This window comes from Corvus hawaiiensis, chromosome 2, assembly GCF_020740725.1.
Source record: "Corvus hawaiiensis isolate bCorHaw1 chromosome 2, bCorHaw1.pri.cur, whole genome shotgun sequence".
Lineage (NCBI taxonomy): Eukaryota > Metazoa > Chordata > Aves > Passeriformes > Corvidae > Corvus > Corvus hawaiiensis.
The window spans coordinates 88,574,117-88,585,190 of record NC_063214.1 but is presented as its reverse complement, the minus strand read 5'-3'; the positions used below and the strand labels follow the sequence as shown (position 1 = coordinate 88,585,190).

Below are 11,074 nucleotides of genomic sequence, written 5' to 3'. Positions count from 1 at the left end.
ATTGTATGTTCAAAGGAAAACTTCTCACACTGAGATGAATGTGCATGGTCTAAGACAGAGCTGTCTATTGATGCTTTGTATCAATAGGGACAGGATGATCATCAACTCCCAGAATTAAACCCGTTTATCTGAAAAAGATCTCAACATCAACATTTCTAGTTCAAGAAATAGGCAAAGTTAAAGGCAAGTTTTCAAGTCAAAACAAAAACCAACCCAGCTAAAACTGTCAGTGTCAAGCTGTGAAAAAGTTAATGAAAAGAACTGTGATCTGCACCATTAGTTTTTGTGAGAAACTCTCTTTTTCAATAGTTTGTACACTTAAAAACTGATCAAATGTAAATGCAACAGTGGGTTGGGAGCTGATTTGAGGAAACTGCAAATGTAACTGATAATTTTGATTCTAGCATGAACTTGCCATGCACTATGGATTCAAATTATAGTTTTGTGCCATTACACTGCTTTATTGTTTTTTTTCTCTGTTTCACTTTTTCTTTGATGTAGAAAATCAACAAAAACTAGAGAAATATAAATGATGGGATATGTCAGAAAGAAGCCAGTGACATTAGTTTAGTTAGGAAAAAAATGCGGTAAAAATAATCCACACCTCTCTTAGCTTATTTTTGTTAAATTATTTTGGTTGTGAAAGAAGTTAGCATGACTGTTGTACTTGGTCATTAAAAATAGAGGATAAGTTAAAAAGAAAGGATTGGGAATTGTAGGAAACAGGCATATATGAATAAATAACATGAATAACCAACCCATGTCATTTGGCAACAACCCAAAATGAGGACTTAGAAAAATTACTTCAAGGAGGTCTATGCAAAGATATGTAGCAACGGGGTGAAAGACTGGTTCTAGGCTTTGAGGAATGCTGAGGACATGGCCTAAATCAACATGAGTAGGGATAGTGTAGGTGTGTGATTAGGTGATAGGGCTCAACCATTTGGTATATTAAGTTCCTCTGACTTCTCCCCCAAAATTCTGTAAAAATTCTCTTCTCTTCTGATTCGAATACCTGCTGTTCTGCAACCACATGCTGGCTTTTACTTGCTTCCCACTTTTTCATCAAACTTTTTGGCCTCCAGCTCTGCAAAATCTGAGGCTGTGGATGGATGACTTTCATCTCTGGGCTGACGGTAACTCCTCACACAGAGCAGGAGCAGAGGCGGTACAGGTTGTACCACCGTGGGACACCCTGAAAAATGGCGCATGGCTGCACCAGAGTGCACAAAAATGCTTGTCATGCCATGTGCTGCTAACAGGATTCCATGGAAGACCTTCACAGTCTCTGTTTTCCTGACAGTACACCTGCATCTGTGAAACTCATTTCTTCCATTGCCAATACTCCTGCAAAATGTATTTTCCCATGTGGCTGCCAAAAAAAATACAAACAAGCAAACAAACAAAATAATAATTTTAAAAAAAACCAACCCTCCCCAAACAAACAACAACAAAAAACAAACAAACAAACAAAAACAAAAGGAAGAAGGAAATAATTTTTAAATACATTTTTTTCACAATTGCCATCAAGAAAATTCATATACTTACCTGGACAGTATGCCTCTGAAAAGGGAGTTTTTTTCTGTAAATTCCACCCTCCTGTTCACAGCACCAGTGCTTCAATGAGTTTATTATAATATCAGTAATTCATTAATAATTTCAGGATTCAGAAGAAAGCCTGCTACAAAAGGTGGTCTATTATGTAACTTGTTTTTAAAGTTTCTTTTTTCATAAAAGAATTTATGCAACAGTGGTAGTTGACAATGCCACTCTAAGTCTCTGCAGTTTGTTTCTTCTCTGAGACACAGATCAAACAAATAGTGCTATTTATTTTTGCTTGAAGTAGTAAATAATATCTCTATTACAAAGATACATGACAGCCGATGTGTGATCATCAGGCTGCAGTCTCTCTTGCTGAATCTATGGTAGTGCTGATAGTGTTACAGCCTCTCCCTTAAAAACCTGTCTTTCAAAAATATTTTATTGCAGGCATAAATGCAGGGTGTTGCTGTCCTAGTTTGTACAACTCGTGAAGTAAGCCTGAATTTAAATCTTTAGCAACCTACATTTTTTAATAGTAGACATTATCTAATGCTGATGCCAAAATTACTTCCTTTGAGTTTCTGACAGGAGATCCACTCAGCCTGATGCAGCCAAGTATGGGAAAGCTGTGTGGTCCCCTGCCAGAGCTGTCACTGATACCTCTGCTGCTGAGCTTACTGCACACCAGGTCTGCATAAGCTAAGAACAGGGCACCCAAGGAGGTGAAATCCTGACCATCGATCAGGGCATGAGGATTCAGCAAGGGATGCTGGCTCCCCTTTGTTTCCTCCCCACAACTGTTGTGAAGAGTTATTAAAAGTTCTCTGTACTGCTCCATGGGAACCAGTATAAATGCCTATGTAAATACGAATGTGCATGTGTTTTTCTCTTTTGGCATCACCCTTTACCTGCTCTTACTAACAGCTGTGTTTCTCAGAACATTAAGTCAACTAGAGACCCCGTGGCCAGTGGCTGCCGTGCCAGTACATCCACAAGAGGTAAACTTTTTCAGAACACTTATATGAATGACAATGATTATATGAAGCCTTGAACATGCTATTTTGTGATTCAGTGACAGGTTCCACAAAAACGTCTCTTCCAAGGATGCCTTGTTTTTTAAATGGTTGAGTCCTTTAAAATAGAATAGAATAGGTATTCCAACAAGCTAAAGAGAAAAAAATCCAAAATAATCTAATTCAGCTCTACAGACATTAATGCTATTTGTAGACTCACGCTCCTCCAAGTTTTGTTTGTTTGAAGGAGTAGATGGTAAAAGACATTAGAATGCAGGTGAGCTTCCACTAAGGGAAAATTATTTCTGGAAAAAAACCTCCTACATTTGTTTGCACACTCATACATACAGATGGGGTATAGCATTATGCCATATGGAAGATAACCTAAAATATTAAAATACATTAATTCTCTTGCCCTGAAGGCCTGCTGGCTGATTACAGACAACTCACTGGGGGTTTACACTCCAGTAAATTCACTTAGTTTCATAACATAGGTATTTGCTGGTGCTGTGATACACTGTAGGGCAATGAGCCTATTGATCTGCTGTTATTAGATGTGTTAAGGCTCTGAAACATATTTAAAAAATAAAGTAACTGAATTCTAAAATTTTTCGAAAAGTTAAATGTTATAAAGCTGCAGTGGTGCAGCAGAAAGTTTAGCACAATGTTGTCTTATTTCTCCAGCAGTTTCAGATATTTTTTTTGTTCTGATTTTCCTTGCAGACCAGAGTGCTTATTGCTACACCTCTTTTTGCTGCACATATGTGCTTGTGTACTGCAGCATTACAGCATCATGACAGCAAAAGGGGATGTTCAGCCTTTTCCAACCAGATTCCAACCCTTCTAGCTGCCTCCTACCTGTGACTGTAACTTAGATTTGTTGAACTGGTACTTAACAGTGGTCAGAGGAGGCTGTAAATCCCACTCTGGTGATGTTCCTTTACTCATTGCTGGTCTGAAGCAGCTGCATGAATTTTGGGTCCCTTGATGTATATCAGCTTCAATAAGGAGAAGATAACTGAGTCCCTTCTGCTGTAGGGAGATACCACTCACAGAAGGACAATAAATTAGCAAAAATCATCTGCATTTTTAGTGAACAAATATGGAAAAAAAAAAACCAACAGAATGTTATCATGAGCCGAAACAAACACACTGTTGGATGAAGCTACTGATGTTGGATTGCCTGCCTAGCTGTTTCTGAACATAAACACACTAGTAAATGAAATTTCAGCTGCCATGATGCCTGCATGTGCTGGTAAAACAGGCCGCAGGGGAACTGTAGTCGCATAAAGCAACTTACCTACAGATACAGTGGGCCAGATCTTCAGAACTTCTGTAAATCGTTTTAGTCTGACCAAGTGTCTTGCAGTTATGGTTCAGCCTAAGGAAACCTCTGACTGAACCACAGAAGTTTCACTTCAGGCCTGTGTTTTATGTTCTTATAAAATACAGTGTATTTGTAAACAGTGAGGTAATCTATTCTTCATACACCACCTTTCAGATGACAGCCAAGCAGCCTTCTCTTGTTGTTAGCCTTTGCTATTTCAGCAAATTGATTTTTTTCCCATGCACTCTTTTATTTCTAGACTGCTTGGGCCTGACCCAATTTCTTTTGAAATCAGTGGAAGGATCTATTGTCAGTGGGAGCTACCTGAGGCTAATTTCCCCCTTTGGGAAATAAAAACCCCCAAAAGAAACCAACAAAATAAAAACACCAAAGAGAAATTCTGTTTTCAATGTCAGCTCTTGATAGATTTATCCTGAAGAAGACATAAAATGTAATTAGATCTTGGTCACTAGCCATTTTTAATCTCTTCCTTAGCTTTGCCAAATATTCACCAGAGACAGCCTGACCTTGCATTTTGTCTTCATGTGTACATGCTGTTCTTATGGCTGAGCATCCTTCCCTTGTCTAAGTCTCCATCCACCTGGTTTGCATTTGGGCAGGGCTGACACAATAACCAAGGTTATCAGTCCTGCCTCCTGCTGTCTCCTTCCTCTGGCATAGCCTCGTGGTCCCCCAGTGCTCTTTCCTTGGTTGCACAGTGCTGATGTTCCCACTGACAGACCCTGATGTTCAAACAGCTGTATCCACATCAGCACTTCAAATACACTCCTCTGGAGGGTGCCAAGCTGGTGCCATTGTCTATGTCCAGGAGGGGCTGAGTGGGAACAGCAAGGGCTCTCCCTGGCTAATGGGGGGATGATGGATGAGCTGGGCAGCACCCACCCCTGCCTGGCAGCACCCATCCCCTGTCTGGCAGCAATGGCATCTCCCTGCTGCTTCAGAGCAGGTTGGTGTGTACCACCCTTTCCATCAATGGCACTGTTGCAGTGAGTCCTGGGTCAAATATGTTCAGCCTGTGGAGAAGAGTCACCTGTGCTTGCCAGAAATTCAGCAGATGACATCAAAAGGATAGTTCTACTCACCTAACTGCTTTTCTTCCACTATCAATTAATCCAGCACATGAAGCACTGCTGTTTAAGATGGCATTAAGCATGGTGTAATATATACCCCTGGTAAAACTATTTTTTATCAAATTATTCCTTTTATTCAAGAGTTTTTTTCCTGGTGAGTGATGGTCAACTACTTGCATTAACTAATCCACAGAAGACAGCCAAGAAATGTCATGGCATTTGTCATCACTGCATCTATATGAGTCACTTCTTCCTGGATCTCAGTTTCCTTATTTTCAAAAGTAGAAATAGATGATCAGTGGTTATTTCTTGAATAGCAGCCTAAAAATCTTCAGATACAGTATTTCCTAACTACCCATATATCATCATTAGTTGCTACTATATTAATTCCCACATTTACCACATGACCTTGTCTTGGTAACCATCTCATTTCTAATGACTGAACTTTGTACATCTGCTCTTACTAAAAAGTACCATTGGTTGATTACAGTACTCACTGCCATGGCATTATAACACACAACCAACCCAAAAAGTATGCAAGTCCTATTTCACAAATCAGATATCCACTGATATCTACTGTAAGGTAGGATCTGCCACCCATGTTTTAAAGCATGTAAAAAGTTTCTTAAAAATAAAGATTACAATCACTTCACAAATTGCCAAGAAAACTGCTCTCTTTTAGACAGCAAGGCACACAGCTTGCGTTCAGCTGAAGCAGTGCATTAAAAAAGAATCCCCAAAACCTCTAAACAGACTAAGATGTAAAAACAAGAGATTTTTAATTTTTCTGTGTAAAAACTTTCCTAGCCTCTCAAGTATGGAATTTCTGATTTAATCAGAAATATTTTCCTGAGTGTAATGTCATTTATGCTATGGCTCTAGATCTGCAGCAGTAAATCTTTAAGTTAGACTGGTGAACTCTTTCCTACAGCTGACTTGACGCTATAGTAGAGAAAAAGTAGGCAGGACAAAAAAAGAAGGAAGTCTTACATTTTACCATGAAAACAGTTAATCTTCCTCTGCAAAACCGTAAAAAATCTCCTATAAATCAAATACATTGATTTATTTTTAAAGAAAAAAATCCCTTGAAGCAAAGGCTTTTTTTTTTTTTTTAAAAAAAGGGAAAAGTAGTTGTCCACAAAAATGTGTGGGAAACTATTTGAGCCAACTGTTGTTTTACAGATCCTAACCTTAAGGCCACATCAGCCTTGAAGTTCTGCTGTACAGCTTAAGTGTCTTTTGGAAAAAATGGATGAAGATCAATGTGCCTCTGATCTAAAATGTTAAAAATCCTTTAAAAGACTTCTAAATCCTAAGGTATGAGAACATCTTAAATACATATATCCATCATACTGTGTATTTCAGATAATTTAAGACTTTTAAAATTAAATGTGATTCCTTTGTGAGTGCCATCATTTTTGCACTTTGGTGGAGAAAGAAAACTTCAGCACCTGTGGGTGCAGTTGTGGCAACTCTTCTTACACTGAGTAGTACCTTTTGCTGAGTGTTGTCCTACAGCCCCTTCTAGGTATAGCTGTAACATATGTTGGAGAGCAGCATCCTAAATGATTAATATTAATCTTGAGACAAAAAGCAGACCCATTTGAAGTGGTCCTAAGTTTTCTCATTGCATTTTGTCCCTGGGACAGAATATGGCTGTTGCATCTTTCAGGTATTTGATTCCACTCACCCTTCTTCGTCCCACCTTTCTAGATATGTTTTAAGTCCACAGTTTGAAGATACTATTCAGCCTTCTCCTAGTGAAAAGGACTGGACGAGAATCCTTTTGAAGGCTTCTACTTCTTCCCTTAATCAGACGAGGCGTGGTTGGTAAATGATGTAAGGCTTGCCTTTCCCTAGGGACTGAGCACTCAAAGCTCCTCCTGATTGCTTGGGGAACAAGAGAGCCAGAGGGGATCCTAAATCAAACCCTGTCTCTCTCTCACCAATGCACCGATTGCTGCAACAACTTGCTTTCATTAGGAACATTTTCTTCAATTAAGGGAGGCATTGTCAAGTATTCTACTTTTAGAGCTCTTAATTTGTTATTTTTTACTGGTAGAATTTGTAATGCCATCTCAGAGTCCATGGCATCTGCTGGGACAATATATTGTCTGCTCCTGTGCCATGACACATCACCATAAAACACAGGGCTATAAGAGCCTATAATAATTTATGAGAGTACATTAGGTACCCATGTATAATTAATCAAATGGGCATTATGGAGGCAGGACTATGCCTGACTGACAAAGGTTACCTCTGTACGGGTGTCTTGTGTAACCACACGGGGAAGAATCCAATTGCTAATGTTCACTGAATTACAACAAAGGTTTTACTCCACAAACTGGCACTCCAAGAAATGAAGTTGAGAAGCATGAAAGCAATCCCTGATCTTAGTGTTTTGATTCCAAACTGATACTCTCGACAAGATTCAGGTAGGGGTTTCAATACACATGAAAACTGGAGGAAGCTAAGTTTTTCAGGGAAGAGTGATATGAAGGCCATTAGAAGTTGAGCCAGGATCTAGTGTAGATTTAGCAAAAAAACCTGTGGAACACATTCAAAATTCATTCAAAACTGAAGTAAGGAACCTGTTGAAACGTTGAGATTCCCATTTCCTAGGACCTGCTAGGCCTACAGTAACAGCTTAATTGTGACTTCACACAGCTTTTGGGGCTGGGCACTCTTCTACTCAATTATGCTTCTGCTGAAGTGAGCATGAATTGACTCATCTTGCAGAAAATCTCAAATGCCATTGGGTTTGATTCAAAATAAAGGTCTGAATGTTATTCACACTGTATTTTTATTTTCTAGGCAGAGAAGTCTGAATAGAGCCCTGAGCAAAGCCTCTGCAGCATGGTGCAGTACACTTGGCCATATATATGATGATATATTTTTCAGAAAAAACTGGCTACACTCTGGGTTGAGCCAGCAATTTATTCACTGGCTGTGCTGCCATAGCCTTTCTTCTGGTCCTCCTGACCCGACCCACTGCCAGTAAAATCAATTGATCACACAGCACTGTATGTCTAACTTTTTATCCAGTCCTCAGAGAAAGGGAATTATTTACAGCCTGAAGTTACCAAGCATGGCTTCTAGATCAAAGTTCAATGGCTGCAGCTTTCAGGTTTCTTTACTAAAATCTCTAATTTTGCTATATATAATAGCAGATAGAAGCTGATAAATTCCTTTTGAATTGGATATCACACAGTAAAAAAAATTGCTCACTGCTACTCTGAACTAATTTTTTTCATTAATTCAGGACTGAAAAGATGCTAATATCCTTAGGAATCTGAATTTTGTGCACTAATATTATTTTCATGGTATCAAAATTATCTGCTTCCTCTGGAGAGGCAAATAACTTGGTGGGTGGGCTCTGGTCCGGGAGTTAGGGCATTTGAGTTTTCTTGCCTTGTGAAACCAGTTGAGAAATACTTCTAATGAGTAACAATTCTCAGAGTACAGTTTTGTTTCCTTTAAAATACTGGGGTTTTCTTCCCCATAAAAATATCATTCAGTTGTAAGCAAAAGCAAAACAAAAAGGGTCTATTTTTTGAAAGCTTGTATTTTACTTACCAATTTCCTTTTATTACTTGTGGAGGGATCATCTTCCTTTCCTTGCTGCTTTTACCCTCCAAATTTTGAGTGATGCTACCTTATTACTTCTTCTGGGAAATTTCTACCAACTATTCTTGTATCTACCTACAAGTACACAGACGTGCCATTATCTGAGCCCTTCGTGATCAGACCCATCTTCCAGTTCTCTCCCTGAGGCAAGTCATCTTATCTCCATTATCTTCAGAGATCACAAGACACAGAAATCTAAGACTGCAAACTCAGACACCCCAACTCATAATAAGAATGGATGAATCAGCTAAATTTTAGATTAAAATCCAGATTTGAAAATGGCTTAGATGCGCAGAAAAAACCACGAAAATATTGGTTATATTTTTTCCTGCTGTTATATTAGGTAGATTTTTGTGCCCATCTTGAATGAAAAGCAAGAAGGTCTGGAAAGGCAAATATCCCTCCAGAACTGAAATCCCATTTCTTGCACATTTATACGAATGACACATCTGTTAAAATACATATCACAAAGAGTCCAGCCTCAGTTGAATACAAATAATTAATATGAATAATACATAGAAATTTCTCTATTTCTTACATGTTAGCTCGGCTGTGTGGCCCACAAATAGAGAAAATGATCCTGGCCAAGTTCCAGCTGGCTTGTGCAGTAACACAGGTAGTCATAGGAGTTCAGATTTATAATGTTCATTGGTGGCATATTCTCCAGAAATCAAAATATACTTTTGAAAGGAGTTTTGAGACCCTTGTTGGAAAGCATTAAGGAAGAAGCTAGTTTCTTAAAATAATTTAAATCAGATTAATAGCCTGGCTGAAGAGATGATAATTCCTTGGGATCTATCTGCAGTACACTTTCATGTTTTGTGAGAGATCTATCTAAGAGATTACAAATTACATGCAAAAAACATCTGGCATTTTTTACTATTTAGAGGAGAGGGGAAGAAAAGAAAGCAAGGGCTGAATGCTGTTGACTAGAAGTGTGTACACTTGTTTATTTTCAAAAGTTGGTTGAGGGCTTGCAGGGAACAGCAGGGTAATGGAATATTCATGAAGCAGATGCCCTTCACTTAGCAGAGGGCAAAGGAAAGCAGATTGCTAAACCCCTCCAAACTTCCTGTGCAAGAAGCTCACACTACAGAATAATGAAACCTGTGTTTGCCACCCTGCAGCACAGCAGTGCTAACCTGGCACCACTCAGCTCTTTCACCTCTCCCTTGCCTTTTGACTCCTCCTCCTATTTTCAGGCATGGATCCCTGATGGTGCTGCACAGTGCCCCTCTGACCGCAGCTGCAGCGGCACAGACCTGTAGAACTGATCACAGCCTCGCGGGAACCCTCCTACTTTTGCCCCGGGGATAGGCTGAGAAGATGCAAAGCCCCACGGTGCTGCTGCAAGCATGGTCCTCACCTGTCAATACCTGAGCAGGGGGCGGTGAGGGCCCATCACTTGCTGGCCCAGAGATGGAAGCTGGTTTTCATGTTGGTTGATGGGTTTACTTTAAGAGCACTGCAACAACCAGCGGCAAACTTTATCTCCATTATCACGGGACACAGACTTCAGGACTCAGCCAGTTGGTCTCCCACTGTACATAGGTGCCAGCCATTTTCAGCCCTACAACCGCAAACACTTTGAACGCCAGAAGAATCCCCCAGCATTACAGCATCCCGACAGCTCCAGCGCCCCAGCGCAGGCAGGCGCAGTGAGGCACCCAGGGCCAGTGGCGCTGCCTGTCGCGGCTCTCACAGCAGCGGCGGGGCAGTGCCCTGCGCTGGCCGCCCGTGGCGGCTCGGCGTGGCCAGGCGTGGCCAGGCGCGGCGTGTCGCTGCCCGGCTCGACAGATTGGTGTCAGCTGCCCGCGGCCCCGGGCCGCGCTCCCCGGGGGCCCCGCGGGCAGAGGCGGCCAGCGCACAAAACCGGCAGGCACGAAGCAGCAGGTGGCCCCCGCGGAGGTAATCAGGATCACATTCAACGGGAGAACCGGCTCAATTTTCAGCCTCGTGTATGCCGAGGGGCCTGGAGCTGCCTTGTTAATGCTGCAGGGAACACGTGGGACACATTGACTGCATTAATTGTCCCCACTCATTCAGCAGTGGATGAATTATAATGTTACCACTCCAGGGTAAAGCAAACACCTATCATAACAATCATGTCATTAGTGTGCAGATGCCGGCTGCTCTGCTTAACCTTTTGTATCGGGTTTTTTTTTTTTTTTATGGCATGCAATAAGAATATTTTTATTGTTTTTCATATAATTGATTTTTAGGTTGCAAGTGTAAACCCTTGAAACAAGCTCGGCACATTACTCAACAGCCAGGAATAACCGCGTGGACTGGCAAAGCACAGATTAAAGTTGCTTTAGAGAGAAACAGCAAGGCTTTAAAAGTTTATGTTTGCGGTTTGGTTTATCCATTGCAGTATGGCTAATGCATTTGTTATTCACATAGTATTGAGCTCCAGAAGAACTAATGGTCCCTAAAAAATGTAACAGCCTTAGAAATGCTTCTAATTTAACTAC

The 11,074-nt window shown here is 40.6% G+C and overlaps 1 long non-coding RNA gene across 1 annotated transcript; it reads left to right on the top strand.

Annotated features, from left to right (window-relative positions):
• The first annotated feature begins 1,458 nt into the window (after positions 1–1,458).
• LOC125336145 lies at positions 1,459–9,972 on the top strand. The gene is made up of 3 exons (XR_007207680.1): positions 1,459–2,540; positions 6,156–6,290; positions 9,803–9,972. It is a non-coding gene; the product is annotated as an uncharacterized LOC125336145 (long non-coding RNA).
• The last annotated feature ends 1,102 nt before the right edge of the window (positions 9,973–11,074 follow it).